Source organism: Camellia sinensis, unplaced genomic scaffold (genome assembly GCF_055761805.1).
Source record: "Camellia sinensis isolate YWXY unplaced genomic scaffold, ASM5576180v1 Unanchor4, whole genome shotgun sequence".
Taxonomy (NCBI): domain Eukaryota; kingdom Viridiplantae; phylum Streptophyta; class Magnoliopsida; order Ericales; family Theaceae; genus Camellia; species Camellia sinensis.
Genome location: NW_028129277.1, coordinates 20087501 through 20100000, shown reverse-complemented (window position 1 = coordinate 20100000; position 12500 = coordinate 20087501).

Here is a 12500-nt window from a genome sequence, read left to right as displayed (position 1 = left end):
TTGCCACGGCCTCGGCCGCGCATGCCATGCCACCGCGTTGCCCGGCATGCCATGCCTTGGCCTCGGTCAACATGCCATGCCACGGCCTCGGCCTCGGCCCGCATGCCTTGCTACGGCGTCGCCCAACATGCAGTGCCACGGCCTCGGCCCGCATGCCATGCCACGGCCTCGGCCCGCATGCCTTGCCACGGCGTCGCCCAACATGCCATGCCACGGCCTCGGCCCGCATGCCTTGCCACGGCCTCGGCCGCGCATGCCATGCCACCGCGTTGCCCGGCATGCCATGCCTTGGCCTCGGTCAACATGCCATGCCACAGCCTCGGCCTCGGCCCGCATGCCTTGCTACGGCGTCGCCCAACATGCAGTGCCACGGCCTCGGCCCGCATGCCATGCCACGGCCTCGGCCCGCATGCCTTGCCACGGCGTCGCCCAACATGCCATGCCACGGCCTCGGCCCGCATGCCTTGCCACGGCCTCGGCCGCGCATGCCATGCCACCGCGTTGCCCGGCATGCCATGCCTTGGCCTCGGTCAACATGCCATGCCACGGCCTCGGCCTCGGCCCGCATGCCTTGCTACGGCGTCGCCCAACATGCAGTGCCACGGCCTCGGCCCGCATGCCATGCCACGGCCTCGGCCCGCATGCCTTGCCACGGCGTCGCCCAACATGCCATGCCACGGCCTCGGCTAGCATGCCATGCCACGGCCTCGGCCCGCATGTCTTGCCAAGGCGTTGCCCAACATGCCATGCCACGGCCTCGGCCCGCATGCCTTGCCACGGCGTTGCCCAGCATGCCATGCCACCGCGTTGCCCGGCATGCCATGCCTTAGCCTTGGCCAGCATGGCATGCCACGGCCTCGGCCATCATGCCATGCCACGGCCTCGGCCCGCATGCCTTGCCACGGCGTTGCCCAACATGCCATGCCACGGCCTCGGCCCGCATGCCATGCCATGCCATGCCTTGGCCTTGGCCAGCATGACATGCCACGGCCTCGGCCCGCATGCCTTGCTACGGCGTCGCCCAACAAGCCATGCCACGGCCTCGGCCCGCATGACATGCCACGGCCTCGGACCGCATGCCTTGCTACGGCGTCGCCCAACATGCCATGCCACGGCCTCGGCCCGCATGCCATGCCACGGCCTCGGCCCGCATGACATGCCACGGCCTCGGCCATCATGCCATGCCACGGCCTCGGCCCGCATGCCTTGCCACGGCGTTGCCCAAGATGCCATGCCACGGCCTCGGCCCGCATGCCTTGCTACGGCGTCGCCCAACATGCCATGCCACGGCCTCGGCCCGCATGCCGTGCCACGGCCTCGGCCCGCATGCCATGCCATGCCACGGCCCGCATGTCTTGCCACGGCGTTGCCAAACATGCCATGCCACGGCCTCGGCCCGCATGCCTTGCGACGGCGTCGCCCAACATGCAATGCCACGGCCACGGCCCGCATGCCATGCCACGGCCTCGGCCCGCATGCCATGCCACGGCCTCGGCCCGCATGCCTTGCTGCGGCGTTGCCCAACATGCCATGCCACGGCCTCGGCCCGCATGCCTTGCCACCGCGTTGCCCAGCATGCCATGCCACCGCGTTGCCCGGCGTGCCATGCCTTAGCCTTGGCCAACATGTCGAGCCACGGCCTCGGCCCGCATGCCATGCCATGCCACAGCCCGCATGTCTTGCCACGGCGTTGCCAAACATGCCATGCCACGGCCTCGGCCCGCATGACGTGCCACGGCCTCGGCCCGCATGCCATGCCACGGCCTCGGCCCGCATGACATGCCACGGCCTCGGCCCGCATGCCTTGCCACGACGCCGCCCAACTTGCCATGCCACGGTCTCGGCCCGCATGCCATGCCACGGCCTCGGCCCGCATGACATGCCACGGCCTCGGCCCGCATGCCTTGCTACGGCGTCGCCCAACATGCCATGCCACGGCCTCGGCCCGCATGCCATGCCACGGCCTCGGCCCGCATGACATGCCACGGCCTCGGACCGCATGCCTTGCTACGGCGTCGCCCAACATGCCATGCCACGGCCTCGGCCCGCATGCCACGGCACGGCCTCGGCCCGCATGCCTTGCTACGGCGTCGCCCAACATGCCATGCCACGGCCTCGGCCCGCATGCCATGCCACGGCCTCGGCCCGCATGACATGCCACGGCCTCGGACCGCATGCCTTGCTACGGCGTCGCCCAACATGCCATGCCACGGCCTCGGCCCGCATGCCACGGCACGGCCTCGGCCCGCATGCCTTGCTACGGCGTCGCCCAACATGCCATGCCACGGCCTCGGCCCGCATGCCATGCCACGGCCTCGGCCCGCATGACATGCCACGGCCTCGGACCGCATGCCTTGCTACGGCGTCGCCCAACATGCCATGCCACGGCCTCGGCCCGCATGCCATGCCACGGCCTCGGCCCGCATGCCATGCCACGGCCTCGGCCCGCATGCCTTGCTGCGGCGTTGCCCAACATGCCATGCCACGGCCTCGGCCCGCATGCCTTGCCACCGCGTTGCCCAGCATGCCATGCCACCGCGTTGCCCGGCGTGCCATGCCTTAGCCTTGGCCAACATGTCGAGCCACGGCCTCGGCCCGCATGCCATGCCATGCCACGGCCCGCATGTCTTGCCACGGCGTGGCCAAACATGCCATGCCACGGCCTCGGCCCGCATGACGTGCCACGGCCTCGGCCCGCATGACATGCCACGGCCTCGGCCCGCATGCCTTGCTACGGCGTCGCCCAACATGCCTTGCCACGGCCTCGGCCCGCATGCCATGCCACGGCCTCGGCCCGCATGACATGCCACGGCCTCGGCCAGCATGCCTTGCCACGACGCCGCCCAACTTGCCATGCCACGGCCTCGGCCCGCATGCCATGCCACGGCCTCGGCCCGCATGACATGCCACGGCCTCGGCCCGCATGCCTTGCTACGGCGTCGCCCAACATGCCATGCCACGGCCTCGGCCCGCATGCCACGCCACGGCCTCGGCCCGCATGACATGCCACGGCCTCGGACCGCATGCCTTGCTACGGCGTCGCCCAACATGCCATGCCACGGCCTCGGCCCGCATGCCACGGCACGGCCTCGGCCCGCATGCCTTGCTACGGCGTCGCCCAACATGCCATGCCACGGCCTCGGCCCGCATGCCATGCCACGGCCTCGGCCCGCATGACATGCCACGGCCTCGGACCGCATGCCTTGCTACGGCGTCGCCCAACATGCCATGCCACGGCCTCGGCCCGCACGCCACGGCACGGCCTCGGGCCGCATGCCTTGCTACAGCGTCGCCCAACATGCCATGCCACGGCCTCGGCCCGCATGCCATGCCACGGCCTCGGCCGAATGACATGCCACGGCCTCGGACCGCATGCCTTGCTACGGCGTCGCCCAACAAGCCATGCCACGGCCTCGGCCCGCATGCCATGCCACGGCCTCGGCCCGCATGACATGCCACGGCCTCGGCCCGCATGCCTTGCTACGGCGTCGCCCAACATGCCTTGCCACGGCCTCGGCCCGCATGCCATGCCACGGCCTCGGCCCGCATGCCATGCCACGGCCTCGGCCCGCATGACATGCCACGGCCTCGGACCGCATGCCTTGCTACGGCGTCGCCCAACATGCCATGCCACGGCCTCGGCCCGCACGCCACGGCACGGCCTCGGGCCGCATGCCTTGCTACGGCGTCGCCCAACATGCCATGCCACGGCCTCGGCCCGCATGCCATGCCACGGCCTCGGCCGAATGACATGCCACGGCCTCGGACCGCATGCCTTGCTACGGCGTCGCCCAACATGCCATGCCACGGCCTCGGCCCGCATGCCATGCCACGGCCTCGGCCCGCATGACATGCCACGGCCTCGGCCCGCATGCCTTGCTACGGCGTCGCCCAACATGCCTTGCCACGGCCTCGGCCCGCATGCCTTGCCACGACGTCGCCCAACTTGCCATGCCACGGCCTCGGGCCGCATGCCATGCCACGGCCTCGGCGCGCATGACATGCCACGGCCTCGGCCCGCATGCCATGCTACGGCGTCGCCCAACATGCCATGCCACGGCCTCGGCCCGCATGCCATGCCACGGCCTCGGCCCGCATGCCATGCCACGGCCTCGGCCCGCATGACATGCCACGGCCTCGGACCGCATGCCTTGCTACGGCGTCGCCCAACATGCCATGCCACGGCCTCGGCCCGCATGCCATGCCACGGCCTCGGCCCGCATGCCACGGCACGGCCTCGGCCCGCATGCCTTGCTACGGCGTCGCCCAACATGCCATGCCACGGCCTCGGCCCGCATGCCATGCCACGGCCTCGGCCCGCATGACATGCCACGGCCTCGGACCGCATGCCTTGCTACGGCGTCGCCCAACATGCCATGCCACAGCCTCGGCCCGCATGCCGTGCCACGGCCTCGGCCTCGGCCCGCATGCCTTGCTACGACGTTGGCCAACATGCCATGCCACGGCCCCGGCCCGCATGCCATGCCACCGCGTTGCCCGGCGTGCCATGCCTTAGCCTTGGCCAACATGTCATGCCACGGCCTCGGCCCGCATGCCATGCCATGCCACGGCCCTCATGTCTTGCCACGGCGTTGCCAAACATGCCATGCCACGGCCTCGGCCCGCATGCCTTGCTACGGCGTCGCCCAACATGCCATGACATGCCACGGCCTCGGCCCGCATGCCTTGCTACGGCGTCGCCCAACATGCCATGCCACGGCCTCGGCCCGCATGCCATGCCACGGCCTCGGCCCGCATGCCTTGCGACGGCGTCGCCCAACATGCCATGCCACGGCCTCTGCCCGCATGCCATGCCACGGCCTCGGCCCGCGTGACATGCCACGGCCTCGGCCCGCATGCCTTGCCACGACGTCGCCCAACTTGCCATGCCACGGCCTCGGCCCGCATGCCATGCCACGGCCTCGGCTCGCATGACATGCCACGGCCTCGGCCCGCATGCCTTGCTACGGCGTCGCCCAACATGCCATGCCACGGCCTCGGCCCGCATGCCATGCCATGGCCTCGGCCCGCATGACATGCCACGGCCTCGGACCGCATGCCTTGCTACGGCGTCGCCCAACATGCCATGCCACGGCCTCGGCCCGCATGCCATGCCATGGCCTCGGCCCGCATGACATGCCACGGCCTCGGCCCGCATGCCTTGCTACGGCGTCGCCCAACATGCCATGCCACCGCGTTGCCCGGCGTGCCATGCCTTAGCCTTGGCCAACATGTCGTGCCACGGCCTCGGCCCGCATGCCATGCCATGCCACGGCCCGCATGTCTTGCCACGGCGTTGCCAAACATGCCATGCCACGGCCTCGGCCCGCATGCCTTGCCACGGCCTCGGCCAACATGCCATGCCACGGCCTCGGCCCGCATGCCATGCCACGGCCTCGGCCCGCATGACATGCCACGGCCTCGGCCCGCATGCCTTGCTACGGCGTCGCCCAACATGCCATGCCACGGCCTCGGCCCGCATGCCATGCCACGGCCTCGGCCCGCATGCCCTTCTACGGCGTTGCCCAACATGCCATGCCACGGCCTCGGCCCGCATGCCTTGCCACCGCGTTGCCCAGCATGCCATGCCACCGCGTTGCCCGGCGTGCCATGCCTTAGCCTTGGCCAACATGTCGTGCCACGGCCTCGGCCCGCATGCCATGCCACGGACGGCCTCGGCCCGCATGCCATGCCACGGCCTCGGCCCGCATGTCTTGCCACGGCGTTGCCCAACATGCCATGCCACGGCCTCGGCCCCCATGCCTTGCCACCGCGCTGCCCAGCATGCCAATGCACCGCGTTGCCCGGCGTGCCATGCCTTAGCCTTGGCCAACATGCCACGCCACGGCCTCGGCCCGCATGGCTTGCCAGGGCGTTGCCCAACATGCCATGCCACGGCCTCGGCCCGCATGTCTTGCCACGGCGTTGCCCAACATGCCATGCCATGCCACGCCACGGCCTCGGCCCGCATGCCATGCCACGGCCTCGGCCCGCATGCCATGCCATGCCATGCCACGGCCTCGGCCCGCATGCCATGCCACGGCCTCGGCCAGCATGCCATGCCAAGGCCTCGGCCCGCATGCCTTGCCACGGCGTTGCCCAGCATGCCATGCCACCGCGTTGCCCAGCGGGCCGTGCCGCGGCCTCGGCCTGCATGCCTTGCGACTGCCTTGGCCAGCGTGCCATGCCTTAGCCTTGGCCTACATGCCATGCCACTGCCTTGGCCAGCATGTCGTGCCACCGCCACGGCCAGCATGCCATGCCGGTCCGTTGCCCAGCATGCCACGGCCGTGGCGGCATGGCAAGCCACGGCCTCGGCCAGCATGCCATGCCACGGCCTCGGCCAGCATGCCATGGCACTGTCTTGGTCAGCATGCCATGCCATGGCACCGCCTTGTCCAGCACGCCGTGCCGCAGCGTTGGCCAGCATGCCTTGGCCGGCATGCCATGCCAATGCCTTGGGCCAACATGGCGTGCCACGGGCTGGGCATGCCACGGGCTGGGCGAGCATGCCACGCCACGGCCTTGGCTAGCAGCAAGGCATGCCACGGCCTCGGCGAGCATGCCATGCCATGCCAAGGCCAAGGCCAAAGCCAAGGCCAAGGCAGTGGGCAAGGCCAAGTCCCTGTGCAAGGCATGGCCAAGGCCAAGGCAAAGGCCATGGCCGCGGGCAAAGGCCAAGGCCAAGGCCAAGGCCATGGCGTGCCACCGCCTCGATCGATCTTTTTGAACATGATTCTTTTATAATCTTACCCAAACCGTGCAACACAATTAAAAATGCACTACAATCAATTTTAAATGTCATTCCCTATTTTTTTGCAATTTTTCTAGAGCTTTTCGAATTTTTAAAGCCCTTATTTGGCATAAAAAAATCAAAATAAAATAAAAAAAATGAAAAAAATAATTTAATAATTTCTATAATTACTAGTGAATCATCCTTTAATTATGGGAATTTTTCCATAATTTTTTGACTATTTTTATTAATTTTTATTATTTTTTAAGTATTAATATCGAAATAAATTAAAATAAAATATTTTCTGTAAAAAAATATTTTTTTTAATTTTTTTTATGGTGTATTAAATTATTTCCTACAACTTTCATGTTGAAAGTTTTGGCAAAAAACGATTACTTTTTAAAAAAACCCCATTATGACTCCTCGAACATGCTTGATGTTTCCTCCTGCCAGATTGAAAAGGGCTTAACAGGCTATTATAAGGGGGGGGCACCTCCCTTGCCCAGGGCAAGGCAGTGGCAGGTACGCCCCATGTTGGGCGCGGCCTGGGCTGCGGCCTTGGGTTACATGCACTGCGGCTCGACCGCGGCCTGGGCTGCGGCCTGGGGCGGCTCGGCCGCGGCCTTGGGCGGCCTGGACCGCGGCCTTGGGCGGCCTTGCGCGGCCTGGGCGCGGCCTTGGGCGGCCTGGGCGCGGCCTTGCGCGGCCTGGGCGCGGCCTTGCGCGGCCTGGGCGCGGCCTTGGGCGGCCTGGGCGCGGCCTTGGGCGGCCTGGGCGCGGCCTTGGGCAGCATGGCGTGGCATGCGCGCGGGCGTGGGCGGCCTGGCATGCGCGCGGCATGGGCAGCACGGCATGGCATGCGCACGGCCTGGGCGGCCTGGCATGCAGCCGGCCTGGCATGCCCGCGGCGTGGGCAGCACGGCATGGCATGCGCACGGCCTGGTCGGCCTGGCATGCAGCCGGCCTGGCATGCCCGCGGCGTGGGCAGCACGGCATGGCATGCGCACGGCCTGGGCGGCCTGGCATGCAGCCGGCCTGGGCAGCACGGCATGGCATGCGCACGGCCTGGGCGGCCTGGCATGCCCGCGGCGTGGGCAGCGTGGCCTGTGCGAATACCGCGCGCGTGGTCTTTTGACCACGGTGCGCGTGTTGCGCGCATGGTCGCGCACGCCTTTGCACGCCTTCGCACGCAACGCACGTCTAGTGATAAGAACCGCAGCCAAGGCAGCCCAGCCCCAAGGCCAAGGCCAGCAGCATGGCATGCCACGGCGAAGGCAGCCCAGCCAAAGCCAGCAGCATGCCATGCCAAGGCCAGCAGCATGCCATGCCAAGGCCAAGGCCAAGGCCAGCAGCATGCCATGCCACGGCCAAGGCCAGCAGCATGCCATGCCACGGCCAAGGCAGCCCAGCCAAAGCCAGCAGCATGCCATGCCAAGGCCTAGGCCAGCAGCATGCCATGCCACGGCCAAGGCAGCCCAACCAAAGCCAGCAGCATGCCATGCCAAGGCCTAGGCCAGCAGCATGCCATGCCACGGCCAAGGCAGGCCAGCCAAAGCCAGCAGCAAGCCATGCCAAGGCCTTGGCCACCAGCATGCCATGCCACGGCCAAGGCAGCCCAGCCAAAGCCAGCAGCATGCCATGCCAAGGCCTAGGCCAGCAGCATGCCATGCCACGGCCAAGGCAGGCCAGCCAAAGCCAGCAGCATGCCATGCCAAGGCCAAGGCCAGCAGCATGCCATGCCACGGCCAAGGCAGCCCAACCAAAGCCAGCAGCATGCCATGCCAAGGCCTAGGCCAGCAGCATGCCATGCCACGGCCAAGGCAGGCCAGCCAAAGCCAGCAGCATGCCATGCCAAGGCCAAGGCCAGCAGCATGCCATGCCACGGCCAAGGCAGCCCAGCCAAAGCCAGCAGCATGCCATGCCAAGGCCTAGGCCAGCAGCATGCCATGCCACGGCCAAGGCAGGCAAGCCAAAGCCAGCAGCATGCCATGCCAAGGCCAAGGCCAGCAGCATGCCATGCCACGGCCAAGGCAGCCCAGCCAAAGCCAGCAGCATGCCATGCCAAGGCCAAGGCCAGCAGCATGCCATGCCACGGCCAAGGCAGCCCAGCCAAAGCCAGCAGCATGCCATGCCAAGGCCTAGGCCAGCAGCATGCCATGCCACGGCCAAGGCAGGCCAGCCAAAGCCAGCAGCAAGCCATGCCAAGGCCTAGGCCACCAGCATGCCATGCCACGGCCAAGGCAGCCCAGCCAAAGCCAGCAGCATGCCATGCCAAGGCCTAGGCCAGCAGCATGCCATGCCACGGCCAAGGCAGGCCAGCCAAAGCCAGCAGCATGCCATGCCAAGGCCAAGGCCAGCAGCATGCCATGCCACGGCCAAGGCAGCCCAACCAAAGCCAGCAGCATGCCATGCCAAGGCCTAGGCCAGCAGCATGCCATGCCACGGCCAAGGCAGGCCAGCCAAAGCCAGCAGCATGCCATGCCAAGGCCAAGGCCAGCAGCATGCCATGCCACGGCCAAGGCAGCCCAGCCAAAGCCAGCAGCATGCCATGCCAAGGCCTAGGCCAGCAGCATGCCATGCCACGGCCAAGGCAGGCAAGCCAAAGCCAGCAGCATGCCATGCCAAGGCCAAGGCCAGCAGCATGCCATGCCACGGCCAAGGCAGCCCAGCCAAAGCCAGCAGCATGCCATGCCAAGGCCAAGGCCAGCAGCATGCCATGCCACGGCCAAGGCAGCCCAGCCAAAGCCAGCAGCATGCCATGCCAAGGCCTAGGCCAGCAGCATGCCATGCCACGGCCAAGGCAGGCCAGCCAAAGCCAGCAGCATGCCATGCCAAGGCCAAGGCCAGCAGCATGCCATGCCACGGCCAAGGCAGCCCAACCAAAGCCAGCAGCATGCCATGACAAGGCCTAGGCCAGCAGCATGCCATGCCACGGCCAAGGCAGGCCAGCCAAAGCCAGCAGCAAGCCATGCCAAGGCCTTGGCCACCAGCATGCCATGCCACGGCCAAGGCAGCCCAGCCAAAGCCAGCAGCATGCCATGCCAAGGCCTAGGCCAGCAGCATGCCATGCCACGGCCAAGGCAGGCCAGCCAAAGCCAGCAGCATGCCATGCCAAGGCCAAGGCCAGCAGCATGCCATGCCAAGGCCAAGGCAAGGCAGCCCAACCAAAGCCAGCAGCATGCCATGCCAAGGCCTAGGCCAGCAGCATGCCATGCCACGGCCAAGGCAGGCCAGCCAAAGCCAGCAGCATGCCATGCCAAGGCCAAGGCCAGCAGCATGCCATGCCACGGCCAAGGCAGCCCAGCCAAAGCCAGCAGCATGCCATGCCAAGGCCAAGGCCAGCAGCATGCCATGCCACGGCCAAGGCAGCCCAGCCAAAGCCAGCAGCATGCCATGCCAAGGCCTAGGCCAGCAGCATGCCATGCCACGGCCAAGGCAGGCCAGCCAAAGCCAGCAGCATGCCATGCCAAGGCCAAGGCCAGCAGCATGCCATGCCACGGCCAAGGCAGCCCAACCAAAGCCAGCAGCATGCCATGCCACGGCCAAGGCAGCCCAGCCAAAGCCAGCAGCATGCCATGCCAAGGCCAAGGCCAAGGCCAGCAGCATGCCATGCCACGGCCAAGGCCAAGGCCAAGGCAGCCCATCCGAAGCCAGCAACATTCCATGGCAAGGCCAACGCAGCCCAGCCAAAGCCGGCGGCATGCCATGCCAAGGCCAAGGCCAGCCGCATGTCTTGCCACGGCCTTGTCCCGCAGCGTGGCGTGCCTTGGCCTTGGGCTAGAACATCGCATGCCACGCCCTTGGCAAGCAATCCTGTCCCTCGTGTAATTGCCATTTGGTTTGGCTTTGACTTACGTATATGTTGCCCTGCGAAATGCTTGTCCCTCGGGTAATAGCCGGTTTGGTTGCCTTTGACTTGCGAACACGTTGCTAGTGCTTTCCCCAGTGGAAGCTTGTTGGGAAAAGTATGTCCCTCGGAAGTTGCCTGTTGCGTTTGTTATTTGCATTCGAGCTATCCGATGCTTGCTGGGTTTCTCTAAGAGTTTTTGCACGTTCGTCGGGCTTTTTAATTATTTATTTACTCATAAAAATTATAATAAAATAAATTAAAAATAAAAAAATAATTAAAAAAATTACTATAATTACTAGTGCCTCATCTTATAATTGTTGGAATTTTTCTAGAATTTTTTGAGTATTTTTAGTAATTTTTATTATTTTTTAAGTATTAAAATTGAAATAAATTAAAATAAAATATTCCGGTGGCCAAATATTTTTTTATAATTTTTTTTATGGTGTATTAAATTATTTCATACAACTTTCATGTTGAAAGTTTTGGCAAAAAACCATTACTTTTTAAAAAAACCCCATTATGACTCCTCGAACATGCTTGATGTTTCCTCCTGCCAGATTGAAAAGGGCTTAACAGGCTATTATAAGGGGGGGGCACCTCCCTTAAGGCTGGCCAGCATGGCCAGGCCACAGGCCACGCCTATGCCTAGGCGGGCGCTTGGCACATGCCATCGCTTGGCTTGTGGCATTGGCTTGTGGCATCGAAACTACATAGCCAAGCACGGGATGCGTCGAGTGGCGGCCCGCGGCGGTGGCGGTGGCACGTTGGCCTAGGGCAGCATGCCATGCCACAGCCTTGGCCAGCAACATGGCATGCCAAAGCCTTGGCCAGCAGCATGCCATGCCCTGGCCTTGGCAAGCATGTCATGCCACGGCCTTGGCCAGCAGCATGCCATGCCACGGCCTTGGCCAGCAGCATGCCATGCCCCGGCCTTGGCCAGCATGTCATGCCACGGCCTTGGCCAGCAGCATGCCACGCCACGGCCTTGGCCAGCAGCATGCCATGCCACAGCCTTGGCCAGCAGCATGCCATGCCACAGCCTTGGCCAGCAACATGGCATGCCAAAGCCTTGGCCAGCAGCACGCCATGCCCCGGCCTTGGCAAGCTTGTCAAGCCACGGCCATGGCCAGCAGCGTGCTATGCCCCGGCCTTGGCCAGCAGCGTGCCATGCCACGACCTTGGCCAGCAGCTTGCCATGCCCCGGCCTTGGCCAGCATGTCATGCCACGGCCTTGGCCAGCAGCATGCCATGCCACGGCCTTGGCCGGCACCATGGCATGCCGCGGCCTTGGCCGGCAGCATGGCAAGCCCAAGCCTTGGTCAGCAGCAGCATGCCATGCCAACGCCTTGGCCAGCAGCATGCCTTGCCACGGCCTCGGCCAGCAGCATGCCTTGCCACGGCCTCGGCCATCAGCATGCCTTGCCACGGCCTCGGCCATCAGCATGCCTTGCCACGGCCTCGGCCATCAGCATGCCTTGCCACGGCCTTGTCCAGCAGCATGGCATGCCCGGCCTTGGCCAGCAGCATGTCATGCCACGGCCTTGGCAAGCATGCCAAGCCACGGCCTTGGCAAGCATGCCATGTCCCTCGGGTAATTGTACAAGTTGCCTTGCGAAATGCATGTCCCTCGGTTAAATTGCCATTTGGTTGGCTTTGGCGTGCGAACGAGTTGCCTGTGCTTTCCTTGTGGAAGCTTGTTGCGAGAAGTATGTCCCTCGAAAGTTGCCTGTTGCGTTTGTTATTTGCATTCGCGCTAACCGGTGCTTGCTCGGCCTCTCTAAATGTTTTCGCGCGTTCGTCGGGCTTCTTGGTCCTTCGGGGGGTGATTCGTTTTGGGGGGCTGGTGCACAGTGTACGTCGTGGCGCGTGAGTTGTGTTCGGTTTGTGCGAGTTGGACGGATCCCTGCCTGTGCAGCG